This window comes from Dermochelys coriacea, chromosome 16 (genome assembly GCF_009764565.3).
Source record: "Dermochelys coriacea isolate rDerCor1 chromosome 16, rDerCor1.pri.v4, whole genome shotgun sequence".
Classification (NCBI taxonomy): domain Eukaryota; kingdom Metazoa; phylum Chordata; order Testudines; family Dermochelyidae; genus Dermochelys; species Dermochelys coriacea.
Window position 1 is genome coordinate 1,658,859 of NC_050083.1, and position 9,324 is coordinate 1,668,182.

General features: G+C 43.8%; 1 protein-coding gene across 9 annotated transcripts in view; it reads left to right on the top strand.

The window, feature by feature from the left end:
- The window catches only part of EXD3 (exonuclease 3'-5' domain containing 3), a 585,677-nt gene that overhangs the window by 114,699 nt on the left and 461,654 nt on the right, over positions 1–9,324 (top strand). The gene's annotated exons all lie outside the window — the stretch shown is intronic.

Genomic DNA, 9,324 nt, shown 5'->3' on the forward strand with positions numbered 1-9,324 from the left:
AAATTTTTCATCTCCCTGCTTTATTAAACTGACTATATAGCCATGAAAATGGGCAATACACAAAATGCTATAATTGCAGAAATCTGCCTACTGTAGAGATTCTTGAACCTTCCTCAGCAGCATCTGGTTCTGGCCAGTCTTGAAGACAGGATACTGGGCTAGATGGACCTCAGGTCTGAGCCAGTCTAGCAATTCCTGTGTTCCTAAATAAAGTGAAAAAAGGGTTTATCTTCATTTTTTTTCAGTTACAATTATCAAAGCATTACTTAGAATAATAATGAGTAAAAAGAAATCAGTAGAAATGTGATTTGTTGACAGCGTCTCATTGCCAACTTGAAATCAGTCCACCACATTCTAGCCGAGCGATGTGAGGAACGCAGGGCAGGAGTAACATGATCATAGTTTGACTCAAACCACTGAGTCAAAGTGCTGTTGCATTCTGAACAAACTGCAAACATCAGAGATGCACTATCTCAAGGCAATGACAATTACCAGTTCTCATGATCACAAAGTGTATGAAGCAGTCGGGGAATCGAGAGCCTCTTCTAACACCAGTTATGGGTCATAATCCTGATTAGAAGGGGAAGACAGGATGCCTCAGCACCAGTAAGAAACACAGAAATCCATGGAATTCATTTGTCTCTGAGGCCTTGAAGAAATCGACTAGCTGTTGTGCTAATGCTGGTGTGGAACAAGCAATGCACTGAAACTCACCAAATGAGTCAGTCCAGCCAAAAGGACTGACGGCTTATGTTTAGGATATGCCCAAAGACACAGAGCATAAACCACCAATATCTGAGAATTCTTCCATGAATATTCTTTCATTGCTTCAGGGTCTGTACACCACCTGGACCATCAGCTGGCTACCTGGTGCATGGCAGAGGAGGCTAAGATGAAAGATCACAGCTGTCTCTTCTGCATAAGATTAGTGGATTTCAGAATACCTGGCTAATCCCAGCTATATCAAAATGGCCTTGAGCAACACCCAGCCAGGTCCCCACTAAACTGGGAAAATGGACTGCAAATTGGAGTGATGCTGTGTGTGTCATAGACACTTGCAGCAATAAACTGGACACAAGTAACTAAACAGCAGTTAGAACAGTTGGTACAGAATTTGGTCACTACTGAGAAGGGCCAGATTTGAACCAGAAATGTATCTTTGTACCACACCTGAGGTTGTTAGTCCTCTTCAGTGTCTATTATCAGCATAACATGTTTGCTGTTTTTCATCTCCCCCCCTACTCCATAGACCTTCTCCACAAGATAGGCTGTGACTTCTTCAGTTTAAATACCCAGAATACCCAGCTATTTGTGCTCTGTAGGAGCACAAGAAAGTGACTGTAGCAACCAGTTTCAAATGTTTACATGTGAGGTATCTACACCTACATAAAAGTATAATAGAGTAGAAACACAGCCTCCATCTGTACTTGGAGCAAGGGGAATGACGCTGCTAGAATCAAGTTTCATTTTTACTTTTCTAAAGAACTGTGAGGTCGTAGAAACAGAACTAGTTCTGTCCAGGTTCTAAGCCAGTGTTTGCTCTTTGTGTGTGATTGTGGATTTTTTAAATTAAACTATTTTGCAAGCACTTCCTTCCTACATTTCTGAAAGGAGGGAGGGGGGAATGTTTAACTGTTTGCCTTTGACAGAGGAGGAAAAACTGAAGAAAACAAGAGATGCGATCCTAAGTAACTACTGACCTTTTACTTCAGACTGGTGATGTTTTTCAGTGGTAGAGCCTCCAGGGATTGACAGCATCCTCCTTGCTATTGTACTGCCTGCTCAAAAAGGGGCTAAAGTTCAGCTTTTATGATGTTCTCTGGGCTTGTGGGAAAAAAGGCCACATTCCATTTCTTAATTCATATGAGTGCAAAAGCTGACTGAGTTCTACAGTCTAACCTCAGGGCATTAGGCCAGTTCAGAGTGAAACTGGGAACGACAGACAATTTAGGTAAATATGAAGCCAAATTTTCCTCCTCACAGAAATTTGCAGCAGGTGGGAGGGAGAGGGCTCAGTGTATTTGCCCTGTTAAATCAAAACCACTGATTTATTTTATGCTGGTCTGTTGCTTTTTCGTAAAAATGTGCTGCTTGTTATTACTCATAAAGAGCTCTCACGCTTTGTTGTTCAGAGAGTCTTTTCCATATTGGACTGCACTTACTGGAAATGAATGTTATTCCCCAAGACAAAAACCAGTAAGTGACTCTTTGATGGTGATGAGTTTTTTTCAGTTAATATTTCCAAGTGAATCTTCCACCTGTCCTGCAAGTCACTCCTTTTCAGTCTGCTCTCTGATAGGAGCTGGATGGCCTTTTGTCTCCCTGATTAGTCGGTGTCTCTCATTGGGCCAGCTAGGTGCCCTTTACAGGCACTGGCGGGGAGGCCTTCATTCACTGACTATTATGGCTGCCCTACAGCCATCTTTTCCATTGATCTCAGTTGCTTCCACCATTGGACAGTGAGCCTTATTTCCAGAAAAATTCCCTTCATCCTCATTGTGGAAAGGTCACTAGATATAGCTGCTTACTGTTTAATATGATGATTCCCACTGTGAAAAAATAGAAACATCTCTTCAAGGGGTGGGGCAACATTGTACGCAGAAGGGGCCTCCTATCTCAAAGATAGGGTTAATATTTTACAACTGCTCAGAGTTTTCAAATGTTGTGCAAATGGCTAAAAATAAAAATCTGGATGACCTTTAAAAATGGTCCCAATCAGTTTGCATCCTTACTACAATGCTTGTGACTTTACTCCTGATGAGAATGCTTCTGCATTTTTGTGTATCCCTCTTGTGACTCCCACAACCACATGCTGACCAGTACTGTTTGATGGGCCTATCTGGGGAAGTAAGCCCACTTTGCAACTGGAATGTCCTGGTGTATTGAGACGGGCCAGTCACTTGAGTTTGTTCCGTAGAAAACTCTTGTTGGCACAGTTGAGAGACCCTGTGCTCTGGATTGTAGAATACAGACATATAAAGATAGTGCCTGCCCTAACAGGGTTACAACCTAAAATATAGATACATAGAAGGCCTGATACAATGGGAAATGTTGAAGTGAGGACAAATTAGTTGTGGATTGTTTTTTGAGATGGTGGTTCGTGCTGGCACAAGGAAAAAATTCCTGCCAGCAGCAAAGAGATTAAATATCTCCAAAGATGTTAGTTCAAACACACTTTGGAAAATGTAACAAAGGCATAAATGCACCTCTGGATGAATGTTTTATTGATGCAGGACTGCCAGCCCTCCCCTAGCAATCACATTTCCACTTTCTCCAGCGGTATACACCTGTGGCATGCCAACAGTGCATGTGGTTGTGGTGGGGAGATGGCCAGCTTCAAAACCACAGATTTGTATCTTTGTTTCTTAATGTCAGTTTTTGTCCCAGGCTTTTTGTGGCTTTTCTGTGCTCCTAGTTTCATCAGTAGCATCTTTACAACAACTCATTTCCTCCCCCCAACCCTCAAATTTGGAAATAGAAATCCATAGAGTTGCTCATGAGGCAAAGCAGATGTTTCTGCGGACTGTGTAAGTAGTACACTTAGAAGAAGTCTTTGTACTTAGTACTGAAGCTCACTGTGTAACTACTTGTATCTCCTTTTGTAGGTAAGAATTGAGACGTTCTGTGGGTCACTCAACCCTATGACACTTCCTTTTTTATAATGAATGATGCAATGTTACAAATTCAGAGGAGATGTGGAAGGGGGAGTCAGTTCTGTGACTTGGTTTGCTACAGCTCAGACTTTTAAGTTTCTCCCAGAGAAAACAGACTGAAAGGGCCAATGCACAGCTAGGCAGATTGCAGAATTCTGACAGCCACCAAAGACTTGCTCCCAACCCATTTGTTCCCCAGTTTGATTTATTACCTGAAATAAATCCCATTAGTCTCATATATTCCTTCCCTCCGGGAGAAAAATGCATCCTTTCCAGCAAGGAATCAGATTCCTCTTGGCTAGCTCAAGACATGCTGTTTGCATATATTTACTTACATACATGTTTTCTTGTTTCTGTATTTATCATAAGAACAATTTTCCTTTAAAGTGTGTGTGTGTGTGTGTGTGTGAGAGAGAGAGAGAGAGAGAGAGAGAGAGAGAGAGAGGTTCTATTTACCTTACTGACAATTCATACCACCACCAGAGGTTCCAGAGCTACATTTTAGGACGGGGTGGGCAAACTTTTTAGCGCAAGAGCCACATCTGGATATGGAAATTGTATGGCAGGCCATGAATGCTCATGAAATTGGGGTTTGGGGTGCAGGAAGGGATGAGGGCTCTGGCTGGGGGGGTGGGGCTGGGGATGCAAGAGGGTGCTCCGGGCTAGGACCGAGGGGTTTGGAGGGCAGGAGGGGATCAGGGCTGGGGCAGGGGGTTGGGGTGCAGGAGGGGGTCAGGGGTGCAGGCTCCGGTAGGCGCTTAACTCAAGCAGCTTAACTCAAGTGGCATGTCCCCCCTCTGTCTCCTATGCGGAGGCGTGGCCAGGCAGCTCTGTACACTGCCCTGTCTGCAGGCGCTGCCTCTGCAGCTCCCGTTGGCCATGGTTCCCGATCAATGGGAGCTGCGCGGGCAGTGCTTGGGGCGGGGGCAGCTTGCAGAGCCCCCTGGTTGCCCCTATTCATAGGAGTCGGAGGGGAGGACATGTCGCTGTTTCCAGGAGCCACGTGGAGTGGGGCAAGCCCCCAACCTCGCTCCCCGGCTGGAGTGCCGGAGCAGGGCAAGCTCTGGATCTCGCTCTCCAGTGGGAGCTCAAGGGCCGGATTAAAACTGCTGGAGGGCCGGATGTGGCCCCTGTGCCGTAGTTTGCTCACCCCTATTCTAGGAGCAAGTGAAAAAACATGTGACTAGGGATGTGGTGATGACTTGGAGTCATGGGTGAGGTAAATCCCTTGATTTAAATGGTGGTGTGCCCATTTATACGAGCTGAGAATCTGGCTTGTAATGCATTCACCTCATTATAGACTCGTGCATCTCATTTTTTTATAATTTATGAGGAGTGTAAGAGCTAGTTGTTGTTGTTATCCATTTCCATTCTGTTCTTGACATTCCTTTCAGTCAGCTAACCAGACATTATGATAAAAACTGTGAGAACTATTTATTTTTCCTGGGATAACTAAACTAAAATAAGCATTATTATGTGTCTTCATTCTACATTGTTTTACCTCAGAAAATTTTCGCACAAGGTAGTTTTCAGGTTTTGCTGCAATGAATGTAGCAGGACCCTAGAAACTGAGCCCAACAGAAGTTCAGCCAGTTCCGAGTTTTAATGAGTACAGTGAAGCTTTCCTTGGGAATTTTTGAAACCTCCTAGACAGAATTAAAACAATTCCTCAGCAAGGAAGTGAGCAAGCTGGGGACTCTCCAACAGATGTAATCATTCAAGTAAAATTTTGTTTGGCTTGGCTGAGTCTTTCCTTCATTCTCCTCTCTTTCATCCTTGTCCCTCTGTCTTTCTGTGTCTCTATATCTGTCTCTCTTTCTCTCTCTATCTCTCTGTCCACCCCACATCCAGTTGTTGTATGAAGCAACCAGTACTAACTTGGCCACTTCTAAGACGAACAGCAAATCAGAGTGGAAGAAGAGGCCTTTGGCTGTCACAAGGACTTGCGGCCACTCATTTCCTAGAATTAAAGGCTGGGAGTTGAGCTGTCACCCAGCCAAGCCACAGACAATTATTAGGTTTCCATTTTGTGCCTTTGATAGAGACCTAAATACATGCACCAAGTGGAAAAACAAAGTATATGGCAAAACAGATTCTCATATTGGTAGATCCTTCCCCTTCCCCACTGAGATGCATTTTTTCCTTTCACCAGAACCAAAGCACATTTTGCTTTTTTTATTAGAAATTCTGAGGTCAGGTCTATGCTGTGGAACATCAATTAGTAATCTGTCAAAGTAGTTACTAACTATGTTGTGTGTCTAGTAATTACAGCAAGGAACTAGGAGCTGAGGTTCTTTGGGCTTGATTGCGATCTCACACCTTAGTCAGTAAGGAGGAACTCTATTGAAGTTAAATGCAGTTACACTCATGCAAGTGTGGTGTAAGTGAGATCAGAATCAGGCACTGGGTTGCTGTTCTCATTTCTACACCTGATTTACTGCATGACCTAGAGCAAGTCACTTAACTTCCCCAAGCCTCAGTTTCCCCATTTGTAGAAGGGGAGTAAAGCTTACCTGTCTCGGAAAGGTGTTGTGAAGCCTAATTATTCTTTACAATTTTTTAGATTTGTAAATTAAAATTACAGATGTAGTTTAATAACAAATAATATAATCATTTACCTCAGGATAGAGCTCTTTAGAGCTCTAACATCCTCCTCAGCAGGGGAAAGCCAGAGAAAATACAGGGATTGTTATCACAGTCTTCAAATAGTCTGTGTTATTAACAAGTGTTGTGACATATCTTTTACTAAGTACAGAAACTTCTAGGAATATCATGATAACAATAAAGACCTGCAGAGAGAAAGTATTAAGATGTTAATGACAATTACTGTAAAAGCATTGTGTCAAGAAGGTCAACAGATTCTGACTCAACATTATGCCTTCAGATTGGTTGAAAAATCAGGTTCCAAAAAACAGAGCCCTCCAAACCCTGTGTAACGGGATCCGTGGGGTACAGTCTGGGACTGTGGGACCACTATGCCCCCTTAACTGTGTCCAGCCTGTGCTGTCTCTTAGAATGCCTTGCTAATGACAAGCAGCAAGCCCCTCCAGGCACTGTTATCACTCGGCACCAACACATGTGGAGCCCCACATCCAGCTAGATTGCATGAATGCTCCCAGAGCCACTCATGAATCACACAGAGAAAGGCACCAGCTAAATCCCCCCAGCTCTCAACCTTGTACCTCAGGAATATACCGTCTTGCACTGTTCAAGACGAGCAGTGCAAATTTATTAATTGGTTCACTGCCTCATCAGTGGAAAGTGGATATACACCAGCCTTTGCAAACCTGTGCAGATTTTCCCCACTTCAGGCAACCTCACTTGTAAAGATAAACAGTTAAACAAATATATTGACTACAAAAGACAGATATTAAGTGATTATAAGCGATAGGCAAAAAGTCAGAGTTAGTTACCAAAATCAATAAAATATAAGCATGCAGTCTAAACTCTCAATCCAATTATACTGGGCAACATCTAGATTAAGCAGTTTTTCTCACCCCACTGGATACTGCAGTCCTTAATATACAGGTTTGTCCCTTAAACCTGGGCTAATCTTTTCTGTTGAAATCTTCAGTCTTCTTCTGAATGTCTTTGTTGCTTGTAGCATGGGTGCGGGCAGGAGAAAGGCCAAGCATGGCTCCCCTGTGTTCTGTTTTATACCCTTAGTCCATGTGCTTGGAGAACACAAGTCCAGGCATGTCTGGGGGGTATTGCTGAGTCTTCAGGCAAGGTTGAGCAATTCCCCTGGCGTGGTCTTATGCAGGTGAGTCTTGAATTGTAGCTCCCTTGCTGGAGAATGGCTGTTGATAGTTGTTTGACACCGTGCCTGGGTGTTGGTTACTTTCCTTGCTGTTGTCTCTGAGGAGCTAATATCTGGCTGATTCTTCAACTTACAGCATGTTTTAGTGACAACCATACAACACAATCTCATAACTTCATATACACTAAAGATATAGGTAGATAGATAGATAGATAGAACTGTGGGTTTCAGCAGTTCATAACCTTTCCCCTGATACCTCACATGGCATGCTTTATATGCAAGTTATATGTAAATGAGGAATATGGGGGTTACAGGACACTCCCTCAAGATACAGAATGTCACATTCTCCTTCCCGCAGTTTAGAGAGACTGTATGTAAGAGTGCTGAAGGTGATCTTAGCCTGCAGCATCATGTATAGAGAGAGGTGGGTTTCTCAGGTAGCTTTGTGTAGCGCTTTATAGATCTTGTGAGACCCTTGAGTTGTACCACAGAAGAAGCCAGTACAGATTTCATGGAACTAATATCGTACTCACTGCAGCAACACTACTCACTGTGACCCTCATCCTATAATGTATTTCCTTGTGGCAGTTTCTTACATCCATGTGGAATCTATTGCAGGTTTCGGGCCTAAGCAGCTGCCTGGTTTTGCCCCAGCTATAAGTAATTAATTCTCATGGGTGATTTGAGATCCTTGGACAGAAGGGCAACGGATTGTCACAGTCAAGTGTTATGATTCCAAGCTGTCCTCACATACCACCTGCCTTTTGGGGATCCCACCATTGTGTTTTAGGACAGCAGGAAATTGGGCTAAGGCCTTTGCTCTGTTGATCCCTGGCATATGCAACTTGGTCCCTCTTGTCCATCTTAGTCCATCTCCCTCCTCTTTCCACTGTCCAGCTGTCTTAAATATAACTATTGCTGGCCCCACATTTATACCTGCATTTTGAATTTTAAGAGGGTGTTTTTATGTTCTCTGTTGTCATGTTTTATGTACATCACTTGTCAAGTCCATGCAACAGCGAACAAGTTATTTGGCAATTGGTGCTTTATAAATCATATTGCATATTTAGATGAAGACTCTGTGCCTAGTAGTATACAATGAAAGCATGGTGTGATGCTCCTCAGGGCTATCCAGGGATGTCAGGCACCTTACTACTACCTGCCCTTAGCATGAAGCAGTCTTGTCTGTGCCTGCTGTAGATCAGCTCCTTGAAACCACCAGCCTCTGGAAGCACAAGCGCTGCCTTCCTGGCCTCTGCATGCCTTGCTTTCCCTGTACAGGTAGTGATAGGCACACAGCAACCCCCGAGTGCCAGTGTCCAGTCCCTTATCTACTGAATGCTCACAGAATTACCATGCCTTCTGTTCCAAAAAGATCCTCTTTTACTGACTAGCCTCCTTCTAGTCTGCGTCCAGCAAGCACTCACACCCTCTGTAGTTACTATCCTTTGTTCCAGTTTCTTTCAGGTATCCTTGGGGGTGGAGAGCAAGCTGAAGACAAAATGGAGGGGTCTCCCACGGGGTTAAGTAGACTTTCTCTTGTGGGTGGCCGAGCAAGCTGAAGACAAAAACCTCTCTTGAGCAAGCTGAAGACAAAATGGAGGGGTCTCCCACGGGCTTAAATAGACTTTCTCTTATGGGTGGACACCCCCTCCTCTCTCCTATACAAAGTCCTGCTCCAAGATAGAGTTTTGGAGTCACCCAGGCAAGTCACATGTCCATGCAGGACTCAGAACTTACAGGAGCAGCCATGGTTCACATGCTACCTTGAACGTCCTCAGGTAGACTTCTTATGTGGATTGGAGCATTCCAAGATCCATTGTTCGCTAAGTGCTTCTTGACTGTGCACCTAATTTGCACATTCCTCTCTCAAGAAACCGACCAAATGCTTTACAAAGGTTACTTAAAAAT